This window comes from Lissotriton vulgaris, chromosome 2_1 (genome assembly GCF_964263255.1).
Source record: "Lissotriton vulgaris chromosome 2_1, aLisVul1.2, whole genome shotgun sequence".
In the NCBI taxonomy this organism is placed as follows: domain Eukaryota; kingdom Metazoa; phylum Chordata; class Amphibia; order Caudata; family Salamandridae; genus Lissotriton; species Lissotriton vulgaris.
Genome location: NC_141687.1, coordinates 1,418,151,758 through 1,418,165,771, shown reverse-complemented (window position 1 = coordinate 1,418,165,771; position 14,014 = coordinate 1,418,151,758). Strand labels below are relative to the sequence as shown.

The 14,014-nt window shown below is 47.0% G+C and overlaps 1 protein-coding gene across 2 annotated transcripts in view; it reads left to right on the top strand.

The window, feature by feature from the left end:
• The window catches only part of RIF1 (replication timing regulatory factor 1), a 424,226-nt gene that overhangs the window by 234,464 nt on the left and 175,748 nt on the right, over positions 1-14,014 (top strand). The window lies entirely within an intron of this gene.

Here is a 14,014-nt window from a genome sequence, read left to right as displayed (position 1 = left end):
AATTTTGATTTACTCACCGGTTATCAGGAGAGAACCCAGTGCTGCATCTTTTAGCCCAGCACTGACCCTGAAAAGTAATTTTGACCATACTTACCAGTAACTTGAATTTTCTTCCATAGGAATCCATAGTCTGGTTTTCACCAGAAAAGTTTCCAATTGTCGATTTTCACAAACTTCAAATATTCCTTAAAAATCGCCTGTATGACTTAAACGCATTCTTTCAATTGTTTACAGAAGATGCACCAGTGCTGGATCCAGGATCCAACACAGAGTAAGAAAAAGTAACAATACTACTTACCTGCTAAGTGAATTTCCTCCCGTAGGATAACATTGGGGATTCCATGTGAAAAAGTGTCAACTTTTAAAATACAATAATATTCCTTAAAAACCACTGCTGTAACCAAACGCTTTTACTCAACTGTTTACAGGAGATGTCCCAGGACTGAATCTAGGATCCAGTCCTGTTGTTAGAAAAGTAATCCATAAAGTAACTAATTGCATTTAACTAGAAATTCCCATTGAGCTCAATGTTACATTGTGTTTGAAATTGTGTTGCCCATTGCAACAACTGTAACTACTGTACTTAAAAGTATATTGCCTATTTGCAAAGTATTTAAACTAAAGTAATTAATTCTGAGAGTTTGTTTTGATACCTTGTTGGTTCTAAAATAAAACAACTATATATTTTGATACAAAAAAATAGGCCTAGAGTTCAGTTCTTGATATTGTGAGACCATTTGCTGACAGTGTGTACAACAAATGCTTAGCACTGTCCTCTGATACTGCCTTAATGCCTTAATGCCTTACTGCTCGACCAAGCTACCACTTTAGAGAGTAAGGTTATATCTAACTTTAATTGAACAAAAAAGGGGTAACCCTGTGTCCCTCAGAACCTGGGTATTAGTTTTTAAACAAACAAATGGTTCTGTTGGGTAAGACCAATTACTAATGTATTACGAATATTCTCCAGCCTTGGACGTAGTGTTGTCCGTTAGTCTCCACGACGGATATGACCAGCAAATGAGTGGCAGCACATCAGGCAAATCATTATTCCTGATTCATACCGTCACCGTCCGCCTCCTGTCTTGATAAAGACCCGCAGCGTTCACCAACTGGGGCGCACTAGGGTCGAAATGTCGCCGCTCAACTAGGTCCAGAACACTCCATGATGACTCTACAATGCACTAGGATTCCTTGGAGATTAATTAATTGTTGGCCCTTCCATTATCTGTGTATATAATTGTATTTATTCATTTTCACTGTACATATACCTTGGCACTTGAGCACTTCTTTCACCAACTGTCACTGAACTGTAACTATGTTTGATGGTCTTACTTTGTACGGATTGTTTGTTACTGAATGAAGTAATTCAGCATAAACATAATTGAATTCTAAACATAAATAATTATGAATTCAATACCTGGCTATACCATGTATTTGTTTTCTGCTTGAGTATTGATTTCTCAGTTTTACATCTATATCTAACTTTAGCCTCTGCCAAACCTCTGGACTGTGGACTCTGTACACACTGTACCTTACTTTGGTCCAATATATACAGAGCCACTTTCTTACATTTAGCTAGATATTTTTTAACCCACCCACAAATAGACCGTCCCGCTCTTATACCATCATTTACCTTATAGTTTGCATCTTACAAAGTGCTCCCATGTCTTCGTTGTTCGAGCACGCCCGTCCCGCAGCTGGGCGGGAAGAACCCAATGATGAATCATGCCGCCATGGGACCTCTTGGTGGGCGAGGGTTTTTTTAAGAAAACATACTATTTTCTTTAAAACTATAAAGGTCACTGGGAAGATTGCCAATTCTAAAGTAGTGGGACTCTTTTTGTTTTTCGATTAAGTAAAGGAGGCAGAGTCCTCTGTAACCTGACCCCTTTCTCCCCCACTGTTTGATTCAAACCGGTAATGGAGCCAGGCTTCCCAGGGAAACTTCCCCGCCAACTTGTCCTCTTCCGGCCTGTTGCTAATTTGATGCTTCAAGCCCAGCCAAGGCTCAAAGAAGATGGTACATATGGTTGAATGTCCACCCCCTTCACCCTGTGCACAGGCCCTACAAGAAAGGCTAGTGGCTTATCACCATATTAGTAGGAATAAATTGCGTGGGACCTGTTGGTCATCTGTTAGATCTCCATAGGCCCCTAAAGGCCATGGCCAACCTGACTGGGGAGCTAGTCCAGTAACCAGCCTTCCTTGAGAGCAGGCAGGGTCTAGAAATAAACAAGCCAGTATATCTGATAGACCTCTAGCCGCTGATTCCTTACCTTTGAATTTCCCTGATTTTAGACTGGATCTGGAAGATTTTTCTTTGAACAATTACCCTGTGCACTGATGGCTGGCATTGGTCAACGCTATGTGACGTCTGCGTCTGTACCAGAAGTGACGTCTGTGTCACCTATATAGGAGCCAACTCCACACACAAACATCAGTTCTTTTCTTTCCGTGCCAGTCCAGTGCTGATCCGTGAAGATTTTAGTGAAGATGTTAGTTTTTGACAAGATTTTTTTTACTTGATTGACCCCCTTTTTTAGGTCAAGCCTAGCGCAGCGTGCATGCACTGCTCTTTGGGGAGGCCTCTTGGCATCACTCCAGACTTTCTCAACTTGGATTGTGGTTTCCCAACTTCCACACAATCTATTGGCCTTTGCGTGTGGCTTTCAGAAATAAAATGCACAATAAACTACTAACTTTAAATATTGCCATTGTTCAATGTTTCAAAGAATGGGTTTGTCGAGTGCAGCGTTTTTCTTTCTTTTGACCTGGGGCATGCATTGCACGTGGTGCTTTATGTGACATGCTTCTGTTTTGTTATCCTTCGTCTCCAGCCTTTATTTGAATGCTGCTAAGTTGAACAACTTCTACTAAATAGCTGACCAGGACACTGCTGACCCATGGACGCTAGATCGCTTTACAAGAGCACCAAATTACAATAAAACTCTTTTTGGCAGGATGTAGGGGCATTCATGTGCCAGCACAGCCTTGGACATTCCCCGGTGTTGCATCCACTCCAAACGCACAGTAGTGTTTAGGCCTCTTTGTCACAACCTTATGAAGCTGCCATCTATACTAATGCAGTTCTGTCTCACAAAACAATGAGGATCTTTTTGAAGTCTAGAATCTATCCTTATCTATCTTACGATGCATTCCTCTTTTGGCTCGCCCCTTCTACTTCCACTCATTTCTCACACCTCCTCACAGTTCCCGATTCGTCTTTCCTTTGTCATTAACTGTCGCCTCCCATTCTCCGCCATTCCATGTGTCTCCTTTTCACTTCACTGTCTGACGCACCCATCATCGTGCTGTCCTGCACCTTCACCTTATCTTTCTCTCCCTACTTTATTAGGTCTCGCCCAACCCATCCCCGGCCTTCGCTCTCTTCCATTCACCATCTGTCCCTGTCCTTTCCCCTCCTCCTTTCACTCAGTCATTCCATTCTTACCCCTCCTACATTCACCACTGCCGCTCACCCTTCTGTTATTTTCTTTCCTACTCACGCCTCAGTTCTCACTCTCTGCTATCTCACCCCTCGCTACTCTCCTGTCCTCTCCTCCATTCTCTTCATCAGTTCTTCCTCCGATGTCCCCTCTCAGTGCCAGGAGGTGGTATTTGCAGCTGTCGTCTGTCCCGTGCCTGGCCGCTCCTTCCCCCCCGTCTCAGATAATATAGGGTTTTTTATTCTAGGTCTTTATTTCCAGAACGTCCGTTACTGCACGCGACCCCACGTCCGTGACCTGCATATGTACCTGGGTGCTGTGTGAGCAAGATGTACACTTTACAGCCTCTTACAAAATTAGTTTTCTTTTCCTCCTCACATGCATTTAGGGTTTGAGTACCATCCGTCCAAACGTGGAATGTATCAAACAATTTAAGAACAGTAGATGTTGTAGCAACGTGTTTCACGGCTAAATACTTATAAGGTCCCAAAGGCGAGACCTATTAGCTATGCCAATGCTTGTGGTGTGTAGGAGTCATGTCGAGAGAGACTTCAGGTTTCAAGGGGTACGGTGTCTACCACTACGACATGTCAGTGAAGGACCTGCATTTGGTTGTCTTGTCTGGAGCACCAACATAACTCCAGGTTGTCCTCCGGCTGCTGGGCAATGGCTCCGAAGGCTTTGAGGGAGCAGTCCCTAAAGCTGCTTGCTGCCCGGCCGTCTATACCACGTCACATGTCTCCTCGGTCACTGTCACAATTGAGAGGTAGGTCCGGCACTGCTCCAGGAGTTCCAAGTCTTTTTCATCACACTCAGTAGTTGAGACATTCGGGTAAGTGGCACAAAAAAAAAAGATCAAAGCGTGCTTCAACTTCTCCTCGACTGTCTTGAGGAAGGAGGCTCTGTGTCCAAGTTCTCATTCTCTGGGCCCTGCCCCTGTGTTGGCTCCGCTCCTAGGAGCCGGAGCAACTCCCCACTCAGATGAGACTATTAATCGTCCATCCAGCTCATTTTTGACCAGCTTGACTGCTCTGGTGTGCCATTTGGTATCGTGGGGTCCGAGGGGGGCCCAATGGGTTCCACGCCGGCGGCTTCAGCGCAGATTGGGCTCCCCCATGGATTCGGACATGGATCCAGACCGGTGCCCGCTGTGACATTGTGACCTTCCCCGATGCGGATTTGCCCACCTGCGTCATTAGCCCCATTCTGATTGCAGATGGACCCAGAGCTGGTGCCACGTCAACTGCCTCTGATTCCGGCACCAACCGGACCCTCAGATATTAGGTCACTTTCTGATCCTTATTGTGAAGGGCTAGGCGTGAGAAGATGGGGAGGGGTCGCTGAACCCTTTAGAAGACCATCCTTCCGAGGAAATGGAATGGTAGGAGGCATTGGGTGAGGCCAGCAGGATGGATACATGCTTTCTCCCCTTACTGGGTCTACGGAAGAGGGAGCGCCTTATGCTATGGTGCTTCGAATGGCGACTGATGTCCTTGGCCTTCAGCTTCCTTCAGTGGTGGTAAAGACTAACCTTTTGACAGAGGTGCTACAGCCAGGAGTTTCCTCCTCAGAACCCTTGCTCCCATTTAATGAGGCCCTCACGGACGTCCTACTGGGATCATGGTCACAGCCCAGCACAGGGGCTCCTGTGAATAGGTTAATTGCTTACCTCCTGCCCTGGGGGACCCAAACTTCCTCACTACCCACACCACCCCGGTGAACTGCTACTTTCTGGTCCCAAAAAAAGACTGGGCCCATCTTATCCTAGATGTACAAACCCACAACTAATTCCTCAAAGCGAAAACATTCAAGATGCTCACACTAGCTCAAGTACTGTCTACCCTGGACCCTTGAGACTGGATGGTAGCATTGGACTTGCAGGATGCTTTAGCATTGGACTTGCAGGATGCCTATTTTCACATTCCCTGCGGTTTATGGTACGCCACAAGCATTTTCATTTCACTGTGCCTTGGCCATGCCAGCACACCTCGGTTTTTCATGAAGGTGATGGTGTTTGTAGCATCTCATCTTCCCAGATCATGTGTGTCAGTCTACCCCTATCTCTGACTGACTGCTGCTGGCAGGCTTGCACCAGGCTGTCGTCTCCCACGTCCAGACTACGGCAAAACTCGTGCATTCGCTGGGGTTCACTATCAATGAGCCAAAGTCACACCTGACTCCCTCTCAGATGTTACCATTCATCGAAGCCGCCCTTGACACAGTGCAGTTTTGGGCTTATCCTCCTAAGCGTCGGGTCCAGGGCTCTGAAGTGGGACCTGAAGTTCAAGTGGGCACAGCATCTTGGAATATCGCCAACATGGTTCTGGTATCGGAGGGAACAGCACAACACCTGCAGTGGTGGCTGACAAACCGCGATTAGGTAGGAGGCAGACTCCTCTCCCTTCCCCAACCAGTGGTGACAGATTCATCACGTCTGGGATGAAGTGGCCATGAGGGAAAGGTGAAGATCAGAGGGCTCTGGTCTCTGGCGGAATTCAGACTCCACATTAACATGCTGGAGCTCCAAGTGATTCACTGATTGACATTGAAAGCCTTTCTACCGTTCATCAAAGAAAGGCTAGATCAAGTGTTGATCACACATGTGCCGTGTGATCTGCAACAACAGGGGTGAGTGGGGTCTTGGACTCTTTGTCAAGAATCCCTGCATCTCTCGACATGGCTGGAACAGCAGGGCATATCCCTTATGGTTCAGCACCTGGTAGGTTCCCTCCGCTGTCGATGCCTAGCGGACCACAAATGAGGTCTCCATCCAGAGGTGGCACAAGGTCTTTTCCAGCAGTGTGGAGAGCCTTAATTGGGTCTGTCCACTTCCGCAGAGATTGCGCAATATCAGCAATTTTGCATGCTGGAGTTACCAAGGTGGCACTCGCTCTGAGACTCCTTTGATCTCGAATGGAGATCAGACATCCTGTTCCCCTTTCCACCCATACCACTCCTGCCCAGTCCCTAACTGCACAGGAGTTCTGGGTGGATGACCAACTCTTCGTGGGGTACGTTGGTGCGAAGAAAGGCCGGGCAGTGCAGAAAAGTGCCAGCTCACGAGGGGTAGCTTGCTGCATTTAGATCTGCTGCGCTTTTGGTGAAAAAGCAGCCTCCTGAAGGCTTAAGAGCTCATTCCACCAGCTGCGACTATAGAGCCCCGGTCTGAGACACCTGCCAGGCAGGTCTGCAGGGACAGGCACTTAGTCTGTTCGGTCCTTCAGGACTTTATAGTTTAGAATTTGTCTGCAGCCCTCCACTGAGATTGGTATTACTTGGGTATCTATTCAAAGGTAAGGAATATAGCTATAGAATTCCTGATTTACTTCAGTTGAGCGCCCACACTATGGGCGCTCAACTGAAGTAAAGGGCATTGTAAAGAGGTGAAAATATGCGTCTATAGTGGTGCTCGAAAGTGAAAGTGGTTGGTTACCAATTCTACCACATAAATTCCTTCAAAAAGACTTACACCCCCTCACTTGCATGGATTAAAGTAGCAATTGGGAAGGGGTGTTTTTATACGCTACTATAAGGAGATTTATCTAGATTGAAGAGTTTTATTTTTTACTGTAAGATACTGGAGATCCCATCAGCCCTGAAGAAGTTTTTTTTGTGCTACAGCACAAGACTAAACAGGTGTTGGCTATCTGTGAATTTACCCTTGCATCAAGCTGTATCTTGGAAAAACGACCTGATTGCACTGTGAATATTGGAATAAAGATTCGAAAATTTGGAACAACTTATAGACTGTCTCAATACTTTGGACAGCAAATAGTAATGTGTGCTCAGGGTAGACTGACGACTAATTGTGGAGCTGACCGACACCACCCACCAGCATGCAGGAGTATTGCTTAGAGAAAAATCTTCCGAGTCCAGTTGGACGCCAGGGAAATTCAAAGATATGGAATCTGCTGCTAGATAATGGCTCTACCAGGTAAGACTTTACCATTTGGCCCATTTAGGGCTGAACTGCTTGGCCGGCATTGGCTGCTTCAAGCAAAGTTTTCACCCCACTTCAGAATATTAGACTCTAGAAAATTCCTTATGAGGAAGCCTACCAGCAGAGCAAAAGACTAGTTGCCTGGCAGCGTATCCCGCAAAGGATCTGACCGGAGTGGATAAAGGGTTTAGGTGATGCTAGACTTGTGGCATACTGAGCCAACATGCTGCATCCGTCATTACCCTTTCCCCACCCAATGCAGTACTGCAGCAACTGATAACGATTGTTCTGTGGGGTGTCCCCGCAGGAATCCCAGTCACGCTCCATCCGCACCTAGGCCCTGCCTCTAAATTACATTGACGCAGAGCAGGCCGGGCACTGGTACTTGTGGGATTGCTCAGTACACCAGTGCCTGCACTTAGTAGAGCCTCTCCAACCATGTAGGCACTCAGTGTAGCACTCTGTCTGGGAAAGCCATTTGAGGTTCCTCCCCAAGCTTATCTAGGTGGTACTGCCAGTAGCTTATGCTTTTGTCAGATTGAGCCATTAGCTATGGCTGTCGCAGTGACTGATTAAATGACTTATGGTTGATTAAATTGCTTGTTTTGTTACTTGGATAACTGGAGCCAAGGTATAGGGCCCAGTACCTCTCCTTGTGTGATGGCCACATGGGTGTGTATCCGGTAGGGGCAGGGTCCTCTTCCCCACCAAATAGGACCCGGCTAATGCATGCGATGGCTGGGTATAGGTGACCCCTTGGCGGTGGCAGCAGGAGGGGCTCAATATGACAAAGCCCTCCCCAGATCAAATCCACACTCACCTAGCACGATCTTGGGTTACCGATTAGCAATACTTCCTTGGGCTGGATTCATGAGCATAACCCTGCTGCCAGGGCCCTATCTACCCCGATCATTGCCCATCTTGGCATTAGGTGAAAAGAGTGGCCCATTCTAGGCAATAGGCAGCCTGGAACAGGAAGGACTTGCGGCCATGAGTAAACTCCCAGGTTCGAGGCATGTGGGCTGCTGAATTCATATCTGTGCATAGATCGCCGCGTAGTGTTGGGTCAGGATGATCTCACATTGTTGTCCTGGAAGAGTCTTCGAAGTATCACAAGATAGGTGGCTCCTCCCCTGGACTAAAGTGCGCAAGGGCATCAACTCCATCCCCAGATTGTTTTTTTCCGCCATTGGGTTTGGATGCATATTGGTTCACTCAAGTTCGGAATCGATATAAAAACTTTCCTTTGGCCAAAAGGCCTTTAGTTCAGCGTCGGTGATCGGTGCCCAGTTCTGTTCCAGCTCAGTTCCTGAGCCGGACATCCAGAAGAGCCGCGTGGCTTTTCAGCACTGAAGGCCCGGCCGACGCCAGAGGCCTTATTGACGAAGCATCATGGAACGGAGCCCGTTCAAACTATGTCCCGTGTGCAACTCGAAATATCCTCACATCGACGTCCACCCGGTGTGCAACAAGTGCCTGTCGCCGGATCATGATGAAGCCAGCTGTATGGCTTGTTCCCGTTTCAGATCCAAGAAAACGATTCGGCTTCGACGCGCAAGGAAGCACAGCAGACGGCATCTGACCCGGTGAACTTTTCGATGCAGAGGATGATGAAGCAGACCGGGAGGATCGAGAGAACCCGTCTAATCCCGCATCGGAGGTCGACTCCAGCTACGACGCGGATGTTAAAATGCTCGATGCCGAAGAAGTCGTTGACTAGGTAGGAGACGACGATGGGGCATTTGGGGCCATGGAAGATAGCTCCAGCGAAGAGCTAGGCCCACAAACTGATACTAGGGCCGAAATACCTCAAAAGGCTCAGGTTGAGGGATCGCCAGATGGCCTTACCCAAGATCTTCCAATGGGTTCTACAGCCCCGACTTCGGGCCCGGCTTCGGACATTTCAAAAGAGCCGCAAGTTGCAAAACCGAAAGAGAAAGCTTCGGTGTCGACGCAACCCAAACAACAAGAGGCAAAATCGAAACCCAAAGTAAAAATTGCTTTAGTCGGATCGAAGTCCTCTGGCTTATCGGCACCAACAAAGCATAAGGAGGTTATCGACCCTAAGAGGCCGTTAAAGGGCGTTGAGCAAAAGACTGCCACACCAAAAACGCTGCCCAAGGTCGTCGACCCGAAGAAATCAGCACCGAATACCGTCGACACCGACAAAGGACTCGGAGGTCAGAAGGTTCTCGAACACAAGCGTCGAACGGACAAGGCTAAAGGTGGTGCGGGCCTCGACTCCACGCCTGCCGGGGGCTCGAAGGATTCCGTCAAGTTGATGCAGCTGTCCGCTTCCTTTTCAAAGAAAGTAGCGGACTCGCTAAAGCACATCAGGGAGAAGGATTTGGCTGTCGAACCGAGGGATGCTCCACCTCTAAACACTGCCGATAAGCCTCCGAAGGCGTCGGCACCCATCCACTTCACGCTGCCGCCTAAAGTGGTACCGAAGGCCTTCGTCCCTAGAATGACCGTCGACGTGCCCAGGAAGGTGTCGACGGAACCGAAGCTGACAACAGTGGTACCATCCACAAAGCATCGACAACCCACACTCGAAGAGCAACAGGAACAATTCATCTATGCCGAAACGGGCAGACTTTCTATTTATAAATGAAAGATCGCCCCGGAACAGCCCATGGAGTCGTACAAGATCCCATTGAAAAAGGATTCCACGATAACCCCAGTTCTGGTGTAACCTATATCTCCACGTGGCCAAAGTTTCTCGCCCACTTATTCTGATGTGGAGCCAGCAGAAGGTGATGATGAGGAGTACAGCTATCCTGTGGACACTGATCCAGATGATCAGAATGAACCATGGCAAGATGCTACTGACACAGTAGATCCACATACTACCCCAGACACTCATGTGTATGCTGTAAAGACCTCGCCTACTGAGGATTCAGCGGCGTTTAATGCACTTATTGAAAGGGCGGCCAAAAATCATGACGTCCAGCTACATGCTGACCCTATTGACGTGAATTTCTTGTTTGACACCTTTTCCACCTCAGAGAGGACTGTCAAGACTCTGCCTATGCTGAAGGGTGTCTTGAAGCATGCTGGGGAGATATTCAATGACCTACAAGGGCCAGGGTGATTAACCCCAGAATTGAAAAGAAATACAAGCCGGCGCCCGGGGACCCTACCTACATTAAAGGCCAGTTGCCTTTGGACTCTCTAGTAGTTTCTAATGCCCGGAAGAGGGCTAACTCGCAAACAACAGGTGATACTCCTCCCCCTGATAAAGAATCGAAGGTGCTAGAGGCATCGGGGAAAAGGGTGGCAGCTCAGGCAGCTAATATCTGGCGCATTTCAAACACTCCGGCACTCTTAGCCAGGTATGACAGGGCCCATTACGACACACTGGAGACCCTGTTGCAACACCTACCTGATGAATATAAGGAGGCAGCGGAGATGCTCATACAGGAAGGGAAGCTCATATCAAATGTGCACTGGACGCAGCAGATACCGCGGCCAGAGCAGTTAATACAAGTGTCATGTTGAGGCGACATGCCTGGCTCACAGTCTCCGGGTTCAAGCCAGAGATTCAAACAACCATTCTAAATCAGCCAGTAAACCCTGACTATTTATTTGGCCCAGAGGTGGACACCCAGCAGTTCAGGGGTGGTTCTTTTCGTCGCTCAAGCAATAGAGATGTTTCCAGAGGCCAGCTGTCCCAGCAAACGCAGTACAATAAGGGTGGAGCGCAGACCACATACACAAAACAAAATAGAGGTGGATATCGTGGAAACAGCGCCAAGGGCAGAGGTCGTGGAAACAACAGCTCCAGATCCTCCGCCACTAATAAACAGTGACGCCTTGTCACTGCCCCCCGACCATACACCGGTCGGGGGGAGACTCCAACAGTTGCTGCCGGTCTGGAATTCCATCACCACAGACAGGTGGGTCACAAAGCTTATCCAATACGGTTATTGTCTGGAGCTAACATCCACTCCACCCAACATACCCCCAAGACACCGTCCTATGTCCACAGAGCATTTGCACTTATTGCAGCAAGAGGTACTCGTCATGCTGCAAAAAGGTACAATCGCTCGTGCCTGTGGAAGAAAGAGGCACAGGAGTGTACTCACTGTACTTCTTGATCCCAAAAAAGGACGGGTCCCTCAGCCCCATACTGGTCCTCAGGCCCCTCAATCAGTACATTCTATCAGAACACTTTCACATGCGAACATTGCAGCAAGTTCTTTTTTTTTTTTTTTTTATTTTTTTTTTATTGAAAGTTCGTAGCAATATAATGTACTCTATACATGACAGTAGATATTAATACAGGAAAATAGATACACATAGAGGAAGACGAATACACATAATAAGAATAAAAGCTCAGCTGTTGGAACATAGGGCAATAAATACAATAGGAGTATCTGCATTAGAAATTAAAAGAGCTATAGAACCCCGCTTTTTAGCCGCCTCCATGATGCCACGGGCGCCCGAACCCTTAGGCCCATTTCCCTGGATTTCACTCCCTTTAGTGCGTACAGCTCTGACTCGATATTGTGAATCCCGAGCATCCTGCACATCCACATTTGGAAGGTTGGGGCCTCAACATCCTTCCATGCAGCAGCAATTAATATTCTAAAAACAGCTGTTGATATAAAAACGAGTGCCTCGGACTCTATACTTAAACCCAGTTTAGCATCACACCCAATTATTAAAAGTGTAGGGGATAGGTCTATTTTGACAGCTAGCAGCCCCTCTAAGAACTTTTCGATTTCCTTTTTGATAGACCCTAGTTTCCCACAACTACAAAACATGTGCAGGACATCAGCAGGCCCAAGTCCACATCTAGGACAATTGTTATCCGCCCTCTTTCCCCAATCATACAATTTCGCCGGAGTATAATATAAGTTGAAGAGGGTCTTAAAGTGTTGTGCTCTTAGATTTGAGGAGCGTAGGAACCTTTTATTCATTAGGATAGCTCTATCCAAATCAATGTCAGGGTCACTCAGTTTATCAACCCAAGCAGCCTCTGTCTTGAGCATGTCGTCGGGGAGCGTTTCCAAGAATAACCCGTACATTGACCTAATTCTACAACCACCTCCCTTCATATAATCTAGTAGTGTACAGACTTTCGAGATGTTTATACTCGGTCTTTTGGATTTTATTGTGTTGGCCAGCTGCATGTATTTGAACTCTTGGCAGCCTTGAAGTGCATATCGTGTTTTCAGGAGTTCAAGGGGCCTCAAAACATCCTTTATCATCACTTGACCTAATGTAGTGATTCCCTGTTTTTCCCAATGTCTCCAAGGGCCATCTCTACTCAAGTGCGGGAATAGTCCTGATTTCCAGAGTAAAGTATGTTTATTAAACTTTGAAATACTCTGATTCTTCTGTACAGAGGACCATAACCACCATATATCTTCTAATATTTTATAGCCTAATGCCTTAAAAAAACGTTTGTCGTATTTCCTTAGCAAAACCCTGTGTGCTTCGCTCCCTAGAGTCAGCTGATAGATAGATGGGATATCTCCCTGGCTGTGTGGCATATCATCAGGAAAAAAAGAGTATAGCCATTCCTGTGAGAAGGCAAGACCAATTATAAAACTTAAGATTAGGTATTCCTAAACCACCCTTTTCCTGGGGGAGAGACATGAATTTAATTGATCTCCTCACCTTGCCATACTGCCAAACAAAATTCATGAAAATTGCCTCCATTTCCTTAATCAATGTGTCATCTACTCTGAAGGGGATAGACCTAAATTTGTATAGGATCTTCGGGAACATTGTCATTTTAATAACATTGACTCTACCTATGATTGTCAAATGGAGGGTATCCATTCTTTTTAAATCTTGTTTCATCTTTTCCAGTAATGGCACGAAATTGTCTTTGATAATTTCCCTTGGCTGGGCGTTGATTGTGATTCCCAGGTATACCACTGAATCTACGTATCTCTCATCAAGTTTGACTATATTTCTTGAACATAGTACCTGTGTTTTTGACACATTAAGTCGGTATCCAGATAGCCTCCCAAAGTCAGATGTGATGCTAATTATTCCCCTCATGGCACTATCGGGATCAGTGGTGGTTATGGCTAAGTCGTCCGCGTATGCGAGGATTTTGGTGTGAAATCCGTTAGTGACAACTGGCTTTATGTTGATATCATTCTTTATGAGAGTAATTAAGGGATCTATATATAAAGCGAAGAGGATAGGTGAGCACGGACACCCTTGTCTCGTGCCTCTCGTGATATGAATCTGCCTAGAACTTTCGCCCATTAGCTGGATGCTAGCAGTTGGATTAAAGTACATAGCCTTGATTGCCTGCAAGAATCTGGGACCAAATCCTCTATCTGCCATCACTTTCCACAGAAAACTCCACCTAACACGGTCGAACCCTTTTTCCGCGTCGAGGAGGATCATTGCAGCCCCCCCCCCCCACCAGCGGCATGGATATCGAACAGGGTTATGGCTCTTCTAATATGGTCAGTAGTATCCCTGCCAGGGACAAAACCATGCTGCCATGGTGAGACGAGAGCCGCAATAATCCTCCCCAACCGTGTAGCCATTATTTTTGCATATAGTTTATTATCGCTATTTATTAGCGATATGGGCCTATAAGAGCCGGGACTTTCCTTGGGTTTCCCTTTTTTGTGAAATACCACTATATTGG